Genomic DNA, 12549 nt, shown 5'->3' on the forward strand with positions numbered 1-12549 from the left:
CGCGATTTGCCAGAGCCGCCTGACCTCACAGCGCCGCGACCCTCGCCGCCGCCGCCTCAGCCAACGGCTGCCCGCCGCGCACGCAAGCCTGCGCCCGTGCCGCCCCCGAGGCACGCCGGGATTGGTAGTTCGGCCCCCAACGGACGCGAAGCCGGGTGGGGGAGGGGAAGGGAGACGCCTTCCCTCCCCACCCCCACCCCCGCCCGCCCCAGTCCCCCCGTCTTCCCCCCCCCCCCCGAGGATCGCGACCCCCAGATGATTGTTAAAACCCACATTTGGTTTTCTGTCGGTGTCTGTCGGTGGAAAGGAGGAAAAAACAAATCACTGGCGATGAAAGGATGGAAAAGGCTCACGGACGGATGCTTTTACGCAAGATGAGGAGGCCACGAAGATGAGGGGTGTTGAAGTGGCCACAGCATCACCAGCACTCGGCCTAAGGGAGCTTTGGAGGCCAAAGATGAAGCTAGAGGCGAGCGGGAAGGAGGCCGCTCCAGAAGCTTCGGTGTTTAGAAAGCCGTGCGCTGTTTATTGGGTCGGTGCCCATGACCATTTGTAGATTCCAGCTTCTGACTTCTCACTTAGTCCCAGAGAAGGAGGCAAACTTTGGTTGATGCCAAAATCAGTGTTCCGTATCCGACCTCTCTGTACCCTTTCTGTCATCTTATTTCTTTGAGGTGGTTTTGAATGTATACACAATCTGAAAAAACAAAAACCTTTTTTCAGGTTGTTCCTCTGTTCAAAAAACTCCTTAGTGTACCCGGCTGTGAAGTAACACTGTACCCACAGAATTACACAAATTACATGCAAAAACTTACAGCTATTACCTAGGAGATAACTCCAGAAATTGTATCTGAAGCCCTTCCACAGTCTGCACCTACCTACCTACCCTAGGAAAGCCTTTGCATTCAAGCCTTTTCCTTTTTAAGACAGTCTCTCTGTATAGCCCTGGCGGGCCTGAAACTGGATGTGTAGACTGCGCAGACTGGCCAGCCTTGAACTCACAATAAGCCACCTGACTCTGACTCCTGAGATTCTGCTTCTAACTTTCTGTTTTTGTTTTTGTTTGTGTTTTTTTTTTTTCTTTTTCTTTTTTTTTTTCAGCACATGGTTTCTCTGTATACCTCTCTGGCTGTCCTGGAACTAGCTCTGTAGACCAAGCTCACCTCAAACTCAGAGCTTTTCCTGTCTCTGCCTCCACGGTGCTGGCATCCGAGGCATCTGCCGCCACACCCAGCTTCTGAATTTTAAACTACTTTGTGAAAGGCTTCCTCTGGTTGCATTTCAACCAGCAACTTAGAAAATACCAGTTTTCCCACATTCTTGTCAAACGCGGTATTTCCTCTCTCAGATCTTAATACAACAGAAGTGTGTCGTGCAAAAGAAGCAAGGCACAGGATTTCCAACAATAGGTTAGAAATGGAGGCAGTGTTTAACTGGATGTCCCGGGTGGGCAGAGAGAAATAGAAAAGAGGCACGAAGGCGCCCTGAGATGCTAGGAATGTTCTATATTTGATTTTTAGATCTTGTATGACGATGATGATGAGAATTTTTAAGCACATCAAACCGTACACCTTATGTAATGGACTTTACCATGCCTATATTATACCTTAATAAAAAATTTTACGTTTATTTATTATGTGGGCTGCACATGTTGGTCGTCAGAAGACAGCTTGCAAGAGCCAATTCTCTCCTTTCGTCATGTGGGTTCTGGGTATAGAACTCAGGTCATCGTTAGCAGCTGGTTCCTCTAGCCCCTGAACCATCTAGCCAGCTCAACAGAAATATGTTAATAGCCATTTAAAAATATTTTGTTATGAGGACTGGAGAAGTTAAGAGCACGGGTTGAAGACCTGGGTTCAATTCCCATCACCTTCATGGCAGCTCACAGCAACCCCAGTTGCAATTAGAAAAGCAGTAAGTGCTTTTAACCAATAAATGATCAATACAGTCGCTCCCTCCTTTATAAAATATTATGTGTGCATGATGTATGAACGGGCACAAGTGCCACCGTTCACGTGGAAGCCAGAGGACAGCTTTATGGGGTTGATTCCCTCCTCTCACCTTACGTGCGTTCTGGACTGGAACTTGGGTCTCTGGTCGCCACGACCAGAGCCTTTATTTGTTGTGCCATTTTTAAAACTTAGATCAGAAGAGCTTAATCTAGAAGCCCATGAGCCCAATTCAAAGGGGATAGGGACTTGTCTTCTTAGCACTGGCGACCCAGGGCCTCGCACATTCTAGGCAAAGACTCCATCACTGAGCTACTTTCTCAGCTCAAGGGTGCATGAATTTGCATGAGCCAAAAAAACGACATAACTGTTTTCTCCCAACTCAAGCTAAAATTTAGTCTTGCCGGGCGGTGGTGGCACACGCCTTTAATCCCAGCACTCGGGAGGCAGAGGCAGGCGGATCTCTGTGAGTTCGAGACCAGCCTGGTCTACAAGAGCTAGTTCGAGGACAGGCTCCAAAACCACAGAGAAACCCTGTCTCGAAAATCAAAAAAAAAAAAAAAAAAAAAAAATTTAGTCTTTCTGTATAAATGAAAACAGTGGGGCTGGAGAGATGGCTCCGCAGTTCAAAGAGTGTGATGCTCTTGTAGAGGACCTGCGTTCAATTCCCAGAACTCACATAGCGGCTCACAACTACATGTAAGTCCAGTACCAGAGGTTCTAATGTCCTCTTCTGGTCTCTGTGTGGTCCACGAACATACCTGGGGAGGCAGAACACTCAAGCACAAAATAAAAAATAAATAAAAATAAACAGACAGACAAACAAACAAATACATGAAGATAGGGTCAGTGAGATGGCTTAGAAGATAAAAGTCTTGCCTCCAAGCCTGGGGAATCTGAGTTTGATTCTCAGGTTCCACATGGTAGAAGGAAAGAACAGAATTGAATCTTATTAACACACATACACTGGCACCAGTGCCCCCACAAAAACACATAACAAGTAAATGTAATAAAATTGTTAAGAAAATAAACAAAATACTTTAAAATATAAAAATGAATGAAGATGATAAGCCATGCCAATTCGCAGCATCTATGACGTTTCTGCCAGCAGAAATAGGGCTGCTTTCTTAGCTAACATTACACACATTACAGTTCTTGTGTACATTTCAGAATTACCATTTATGTTCATCACTGCTTTAAAATTACTGTGCTTGAGGCTAGAGAGATGACTCAGTGGTTAAGAACATGCGCTGCTATTACAGAGGATCCAAGATCCATTCCGAGCTGTTGTCAGACAACTCTTAACCACCTGTAACTACAGCTCTGGAGGATCTGATGCCTCTGGTGTTTACGGGCATCTGCATTCGCATGCATGAACACACACATAGTCTCGCATAGCTAAGAATAAAGCAGATCTTGAATTTTTTTTTCTTACTAGACCTGACCCAGATCCTATTACTTAACAGAGTAACGTTAAAGCATGTACCTACCATATGTTTAAGTATTTGATAGCTGGCATAAGAACAGACAGGAGGACCAATGGAACCGAATAGAAGACCCGGATATCAATCCACACATCTTCGAACACCTGATCTTTGTTAAAGAAACAAAAAATATCAAATGGAAAAAAGAAACAAGTGGTGCTGGCATAACTGGATATCAACATGTAGAAGAATGAAAATAGACCCATATCTATCACCATGCACAAAACTCAAGTCCAAATGGATCAAAGACCTCAACATAAAGCCAGCCATACTGAACCTTATACAAGAGAAAGTGGGAGGTACACTTGAACGCATTGGCACAGGGAACCACTTCCTAAATGGAACCCCGGCAGCACAGACACCGAGAGAGACAATTAATAAATGGGACCTCCTGAAACTGAAAAGCTTCTGTAAAGCAAAGGACAGGGTCAACAAGACAAAATGAATGCCTACAGAATGGGAAAAGATCTCCATTAACCCCACATCAGACAGAGGTCTGATTTCCAAAATACACAAAGAACTCAAGAAATTGGACACCAAAAGAACACATAATACAATTTTAAAAAAAATGTTGTACAGACCTAAACAGAGAACTCTCAACAGAGGAATCTAAAATGGCTGAAAGACACTTAAGAAAATGTTCAACATTCTTATCATCAGAGAAATACAAATCAAAACAACTCTGAGATTCCATCTTATACCTGTAAGAACGGCCAAGATCAAAAACACTGATGACAATTTATGCTGGAGAGGTTGTAGGGAAAAGGGAACACTTCTGCTTTGCTGGTGGGAATGCAAGCTGGTAAAGCCCCTTTGGATGTCAGTGTGGCAATTTCTCAGAAAATTAAGAAACAACCTTCCTCAAGACCCAGTAATACTACTTTTGGGTATATATCCAAAGGATGCTCAATCATGCCACAAGGATATGTGCTCAACTATGTTCATGGCAGCTTTGTTTGTCATAGCCAGAACCTGGAAACAACCTAAATGCCCCTCGACTGAAGAATGGATAAGAGGAATGTGGTACATTTACACAATGGAGTACTACACAGCAGAAAAAAATAATGACATCTTGAATTTTGCAGGAAAATGGATGGAGCTAGAAAACATTTTTTTGAGTGAGGTAACCCAGACACGGAAAGACAATTATCACATGTATCACTCATAGGTGTTTTGTTTTGTTTTGTTTTTTTGAGGCAGGGTTTCTTTGCGGCTTTGGAACCTGTCCTGGAACTAGCTCTTGTAGACCAAACCGGCCTCGAACTCACAGCAATCCATCTGCCTTTGCCTCCCGAGTTCTGGGATTAAAGGCATGCATCACCACTGCCCAGCTTCATAGGTGGTTTTTAAACATAATTCAAAGAAAGCCAGTCTACAAACCACAATCCCAGAGAACTTAAACAACAATGTGGACACTAAGATAGACTTACATAGATCTAATCTACATGGGAAGTAGAAAGTATAAAAAGACAAGATCTCCTGAGTAAATGGGGAGCATGTGGACCTTGGGAGAGGCTTAAAGAGGGGAGGGGAGGAGCAGGGAGGGGAACAGAGAAAAATGTAGAGCTCAATAAATAACAATAAAAAATGTAAAAAAAGAAAAGAAAAACCAAAAAAAGAAAGTATAAATTATATGGAAAAAAGTATTTGATAGCTTTATTCTTATAAAATTATATGCTTTTATAATCTTATGCTTTTTTGCAGGGTTGGGGCAGGGTTTCTCTGTAGCTTTGGAACCTGTCCTGGAACTTGCTCTGTAGACCGGGCTGGCCTCGAACTCACAGAGATCTGACTACCTCTGCCTTCCTAGTGCTGGGATTAAAGGCATGCGCCACCACCGCCCCATCTTATGCTTTTTATTCCATATATCTGAAAACATTATAAGAAAAGAGCTCATTGGCTTAATTGACTGCCACCAGGATTGGAGGAGGATTCTGTGGTACAAAGTATACACAACACACACTCTATTAATGGTGGTAATAGTATTTGTTTATGTTTATGACATACAAATTCTGAAAAACCTGAGCTGTTTTGAATGTATGACATGACTTTGACTTTATAAATGTATTTGTTTATCCATCTGTATACACATATATGTGTTTTGATTGTATATATAAGTGGGGGTGCATGCATGCCTGTAACTGAAGGTTGCTCTCCCGCTCTTCAGTTTCCAAATAACCCCTCTGAGGCTTAATATTAATTACAAACTGTTTGACCTTTTAGTGCAGGTTTATTTTTAACTAGCTCTTACATATTAAATTAACCCATTTCTATTATTCTATATTTTACCACGAGGCTCGTGAGTTGTCACCTCATATCTTGCTTCTCCAACAACTGCAGTCATCTCTCTGACTCTGCCCTTTTTTCCCTGTATCTCTATTTAGATTTCCTGCCTGGCTCTATTCTGCCTGGGTATTGGCCAAACCAGCTTCCTTATTAACCAATGATAATAAAAACATATTCACAGCATACCGAAAAGCATCCCACATCACATGACGCTGCAGAGTCTGAAGACCTGAGGATCAGACGTAGGAATGTTGGGATTTCAGCCACTCAACCCCACCTCCTGCTTTCTATGGGTTCTGTGGATTTGAACTGAGGTCATCAAGCACTTTATCCATTAAGTCATCTCCATAGCCCTTATTTTACCTTTGAGATAAGGTCTCATGTATCCCATACTCATGTCAAACCAACTGCATCAGCAAGGCTCATTCTCTTGCCTCCAGTTACTGAATGATAGAATTACAGTCATATGTCACCATGCTCAAATATGGCATGAACATACGTGGTTCTCTTTGTGTCCCTTGAGAATGACACAATGCCTGGTTGTCCTGCTGTTGGTGATGAAAGGTAATTACTGGGATAAAGAGCATATAGCCTTTTTTGTTTTTGAATAATAGGTGATATTATTTGAGTAGTCAGTGTCAGAGCTTGGGCCTGGCTGCTCTAACAAGCCAGGCTTAGCCTATTCTCAATAGGTCAACTTAACAGACACATAGTAGTGAAAAGCAGAGAAAAGCTATCTAATGCTACCCAGTGTGGCTACACTGGGAAAGGAACAAATTATGTGTTCCATTAGCACCCTCTCACAGTTTATCTTCGGGATTCCGGCATGAGGTTTGGGTTTATGTAGAAGACAAGAGACGCACATAGCGTAACTGGGCCACTGAGATAGTTCAGTGGGTAAAAGCCAAGCCTGACAACCTGAGCTTGGTCTCTGGGACCCACATGGTGGAAGGAGAGAGACAGCTGTTTCCAAACATTATCCTCTGCCCTCCAAATGCACGCTACTGTGGCGTGCTCTCTCCTTTTCCCTATCCCTCTCTCTAATATACACACACACACGTACACAAAATTAATATGTAATAAAACATTTTAAATAGGTATGCTTTGACTAAGCAGTGTTGGTCAAAGTGCGGTCCCTGTTTGTGGTGGTTTGAACGATAATGCCTTCCATAGATTCAAATGTGTGAATACTTGGTGCCCCCCCTCCATTGGTGGAAATGTTGGAAAAGATTAGGAGGTGTGGTGTTGTTGGAGGGGTGTCACCGGGGGTAGGATATGAGGTTTCAAAAGACTCACACCATTGCCAGTGTGCCTCTCTGCATCCTATTTTCTTATCAAGGTGTGAACTCTCAGCTGTTTCTGTCTAGGTGCCGTTGCTTTGCCGTCATGGACTCTAATTCTCTGAAAGGCCTGATTAAACACCCCTACACACACACACACACACACACACACACACACCCGAGACAGGGTTTCTCTGTGTAACAGTCCCAGCTATCCTGGAACTAACTCTTGTAGACCAGACTAGTATCAAACTCACAGAGATCCAACTGCCTCTGCCTCCCGAGTGCTGGGATTAAAGGCGTGCGCCACCACGGCCTGGCTCTAAACACTTTCATTTAAAAGTTGCCTTGGTCATGTCACAGCTCTGTCACAGCAATGGAAAAGTGACTAAGACTCTGATACAGCCTTGTCTGTATAGCAATTTTCAGGCAGCTAGAACTCCACAGTGAGACCTTGTCAAAAAGCAAATTTGAAGAAGGTGCAGGAGGGTAGTTTATACTAAGTCCTGGTTTCAAACCTTAGCAACCCTTGCTCCGCCACCACATTAACAAACACAAGAACTAGATTAAACTCAAGAGGAACCAGGGTGCATCCAACACTCAACTTTTACAGTTATTAACATGTGCCCAATCTTGTTTCTTAAGTACCCCTTCTTTCTTCCTCCACAAAAGATATTTACACACAAATCGAAGATAGCATGTCTATATTCATTCTATAATATTAACTATAACTCTGTAACCTCCCCCCCCACACCATTAGTACATTTTCTTTATGTCTTTTAGTTATTTAGTCAATGTTTCGATTTCCTGACTGCCATATACATATCAAATCAATATCTAAAGAAGGGCCAGGCATTTAATGCGATTAGCATGGCTCTGTCTTGCAGAGAACTCTGAAAGCTGAGGTGGGCCTGCCCAGGCAGTGTAGTGAAACTGTGTCTTTAAAATAAATAAATAAATAAATAAATAACCGCTGCTTTTTTTCCTTGCTACTTAGCAATTGAAATTGAATAGCACAGAATTAACACATCATCTTAAAATGTGTGATATATAGATGAACTAAGCATAAACCCTCAAATATAAAATTCATGGAAAAACAAAATGTGCAATCGATCACTAGTACAAAAATCATCAGACAAGAGGAAGAAAGCATCCTTTGAGATTAAGCTTTTAAAGTGTTGCGTCTCACAAAGCCCAGCCCAGTTGGTGGCTGACCAAGAAAGGTGCTGATATAATTTTAGGGTCTTAGAGGTATGGGCTCTGTGTCCTGACCAGGGACCTGCTGAACCACTCACACTGCCTTTTTCTGTTGGGGAGGCTCAGGCTGTGCGCTGCTCCACACTTCCTCATCTCGGTATCCCATGTCCTGAACTGTGAACCACATTTTGATTAGCCCGAGTTTGACTGTTTGCTTCAGATGGGTGTAGTGAGGCTATGATAACCTATACAGAACGGATCAGTTAGGTCTGGAGTAAAGGAGCTAGGGAGCAAGTGAGACAAATAAGCCTTTATATTCTTGTTTGGTTGTTTTTGTTTTGTTTTTGTGTTTTAGTTTATCAAGACAGGGTTTCTCTGTGTATCTCTATCTGTCCTGGAACTCACTCTGTAGATCAAGCTGGCCTCGAACTCACAGAGATCCACCTGTTCCTGCCTCTCTGAGTACTGGGATTAAAGGTGTGAGCCACCACTGCCCAGTTTATATTCTTAAAAAAACAAAAACAAACAAACAAACAAAAACAAAAAACAAATGTTGATTCTGGGAGACCTGTGGCCTGGTTGCACTCTTAAAACCATGAACCTTTCAAGAAGGAGGATGACATTTAGTTTCTCTACTTCACTTATGAGATACTTCAGAACAGAATAAATTTGAAATCAAAACTACTAACCAACTAGAATGCAATTTATATTAATTTCCAGCAGCATCTAGAACAAAGTGCTAGAGCTAGGTCAAGAGAAATGGATGTTTTCACAGTTTAGGGGCTAGAATGAAGGTGTTGATAGTGTTGGTTTTCTGAGGATAAGGACACAGAATTCGGTGCATGTGTCTCCCCAAGCCTCTGGTAGTTCGTTGACAGTATTTTGAGTTCCTTAATGCATGGAAACTACGCTGCATTCTCTGCCTTCATCTTCACAGATGTCCCATTTGTCTGAAGGGATGTCTTTGCCAGATTTCTCCTTTGTGATGAGGCCAGCGGTCGGTCATACTAGATTTGGAGCCTGCCCTGACTTCATCCAGACTAATCCCATCTATCCATGACACTATTTCTAAATAAAACGACTTTCTGAGATCATGGGGATTAGGGACTTTAACACAGGAGTGGGGGGCGGGTTGGACAGACACACACTTCTGTCTATTACACTGATTTGTACTAAATAGATGTATGAGATTTTCACTGTGTTCTCATCCTCAGTTTACAGTTTGCTGCTTCTCTGCTGTCCTGGGAAATTCCACTCCTCTGATCACCTAGAGTCCGAGCATTTCCATAACTAGACTCTCAGAGTATCTTCCTCCCTCTCCTTGCTCTCCTCCCCCTTCCCCTCCTCCCTCCTCCTTCTTGCTTTGTTCTTTGTTATTTTGCAACACCAGGCTTGGTGATTTCAGGGAATTGTTCATGTTTTGTCTTTCCAATCTGAAACCGTATTTTGAATTGATGATCACCAAATAATTGTGGAGGACATTTAAGAAGTGCTAAGGGAAATGGGCAGTGGTGGTGTGCGCCTTTAACCAACCCCAGCACAGCAGAAACAGGTGGATTTTTGTGAGTTTGAGGTCAGCCTGGTCTCAAGCATGAGTTCAGAGTTCCAGGCCAGTCAGGGCCACACAGAAGCCCTGTCTTGAAACACTAAAAACAAAACAAAAAAGAATTGCTGAAGAATGACTGAAAATATTTAAGAACTTGGAACTGTCAATATAAAAGCAACATTTTACTCAATGGGAATTGTTTTGGGAAAAATCTATAAAGAAAGGGATCTCTAAAAGGACAAAAGATATTGCAATTTCAATCACTAACTTTAATAAAAAGAAAAGGAAAGGAAACCTAATAGTGGGTTTCTAATTGCATATAGTCAATGCAATCTTGCTTTGTTTGTTTGTTTTGTTTTGTTTTGTTTTTTGTTTTTTCGAGACAGGGTTTCTCTGTAGCATCAGACCCTGTCCTGGAACTAGCTCTGGTAGACCAGGCTGGCCTTCAATTCACAGAGATCCACCTGCCTCTACCTCCCAAGTGCTGGGATTAAAGGCGTGTGCTACCACAGCCGGACAGTTAATGCCATTTTATAGTAGTTTTGAAAGCTATTGGTGCTGTTCTCCAAATCAACCTTCAAGACCACAGACAGAATTAAATTAAAAATAAAGATCACTTACGCAATGTTTGAGAACTCTACGATTTCATTAATTTTCATGTTATGGTGCTCTCGTTACCATTTCACTTCAGACCGCCCTTAAATAGAACATTGAAATAGAAATAAAAAAATGTTTACCTCTGGGCGGTGTGGCTCATGCCTTTAATTCCAGCACTCAGGAGGTAGAGGTAGGTGGATCTCTGTGAGTTTGCGCCCAGCCTGGTCTACAAGGGCTAGTTCCAGTATAGGTTCCAAAGCTACAGAGAAATGCTGTCTCAAAAAAACAAAATAAAACAAAACACAAAAACACAAAACAAAATGCACACCTTTAATCCCAGCACTCGGGAGGCAGAGGGAGGCAGATCTCTGTGAGTTCGAGACCAGCCTGGTCTACAGAGCTAGTTCCAGGACAGGCTCCAAAGCCACAGAGAAACCCTGTCTCGAAAAACCAAAAAATAAAAAAAAAAATAAAAAAATAAAAAGAAAAGAAAAAGAAAAAAATTCTAGGCGGAATAGCCTTTTAGGATTTTTGCCGCTTTTCGTTTAAATCTTTCTAATAATAATAATAATAATAATAATAATAATAATAATAAATCTTGTGTGTGTGTGGAGGGCAAGGAACAACTTCTGAGAGTCAGACTTTTTGTCTTTTGAACCAAGAGGGCACCAGGGACAGAATTACAACCCTTAGAACAGGTTGAGCAAATGTTTCTTTACCCACTGAACCACTCCATTACTAATGTTGTCTTTCCACACCAGCTTCATCTGTATGGTTGTTTTAGAACTGGATTGTTTGACAATAAGCAACGTCAGGTGCAGACATGGAAAACTGAAGAAAACTGAAACGCCCAACGTGGGGCTCGAACCCACGACCCTGGGATTAAGAGTCCCATGCTCTACCGACTGAGCTAGCCGGGCAGTTGGGGACAGCTCTTTTTTCTAAGCACTTTCAAAGGAATGACAGTATTTTAGTTTGCTTCAAATGGTATCATACATTAAAATATCTTTTCCGAGCTTTCTTTTTTTTCTTTTTCTTCCCTCTCTCTCTCTTTTTTTTTCGTAAAATATCTCACGAAACAAATTATATTTTGTTTCAGCTGCCGTTAGCCCAAACTTTTGCTGTTTAATAAAAATGTCTAAACGGCCCTCTAGCGGTCAGAATCTCCTATTCTCTGAGGTAAGGCAGGGGAAGGAAGCTGGCTTTCCGCGGGCTTGGGTGTCAGTCAACCAGAAGTTTCCCGCGCAGCCAGGAGCTGGGCGTGTGCTCGGCGCGGCCCCAAAACAGCTCCGGACCAAAGCCCGGGCGAACCCGAGCACCTCGCAGGTTCTAGGAGTTGGCGACACGACTCACCGGGAGGGAACTCCCAACCCCTGCTAACCGGTGACTTGAGTTCCATCCCTGAGATCCCTATGATGGCAGGAGAGAACGCTCACACTTGTAATTTAAAATACTTTTGAAAAAGAAGCTAACTGAACTTACAAGGCTCAGGAAACTTAGAAAGAAAGAAGGACCAGAAGGTCCTTCGTTTGCCAGAGAGCTCCAACTATGCTTTCCTGAGTCCTCACCAAGCTGGGACGGACTTTGGGTCACCCATACTCCTACAAGTAACTCCAATAAACTCACCAAGCTGAACTCAATGGGTGCAATGAATCTGTCGACCGGTGCCCCGTCAATACAGACGTTTGTTCACTGATCCCAAGGTAAGCAACACAACACCTTTTAAATACATAAATATAAATATCAACTGCTTAAATCGTGGCAGGAACAGTAGGTTAAACGAGAATTCGTATTCCCATAGGCTAAATTTACCATCCTAATCTACAAATAGAACATCAGTGAGATAATGTGTCATTAGTGACGCCATACAAGGTTAACAGCTTATTTTCGGTTATATATGGTATCTTATGCATTTACTGAGAAGAATGACGCTATTTAATCTCACCAGAAACAGCTTGGGGCCAGGCAGTGGTGGCAAATGTCCAAGCACTGGGGGGGGGGGGGGGGGCGGCGGCAGAGGCAGGTGGATCTCTGTGAGTTCAAGGCCAGCCAGGTCTACAGCGCGAGTTCCAGGACAGTCTCCAAAGCTACGCAGAGAAACCCTGTCTCAGAAAAATCAAAAAGAAAGAGAGAGAGAGAGAGAGAGAGAGAGAGAGAGAGAGAGAGAGAGAGAGAGAGAGAGAGTTTATTTGCCTCCGTCCTCCTTTAGA

The 12549-nt window shown here is 42.8% G+C and overlaps 1 non-coding gene across 1 annotated transcript; it reads right to left on the bottom strand.

The window, feature by feature from the left end:
* Positions 1 to 11186: 11186 nt before the first annotated feature.
* Positions 11187 to 11259, bottom strand: Trnak-cuu (transfer RNA lysine (anticodon CUU)). The gene has a single exon. It is a non-coding gene; the product is annotated as a tRNA-Lys (tRNA).
* Between the last annotated feature and the right edge of the window lie 1290 nt (positions 11260 to 12549).

The sequence above is a fragment of the Chionomys nivalis genome, chromosome 4, assembly GCF_950005125.1.
Source record: "Chionomys nivalis chromosome 4, mChiNiv1.1, whole genome shotgun sequence".
Taxonomy (NCBI): domain Eukaryota; kingdom Metazoa; phylum Chordata; class Mammalia; order Rodentia; family Cricetidae; genus Chionomys; species Chionomys nivalis.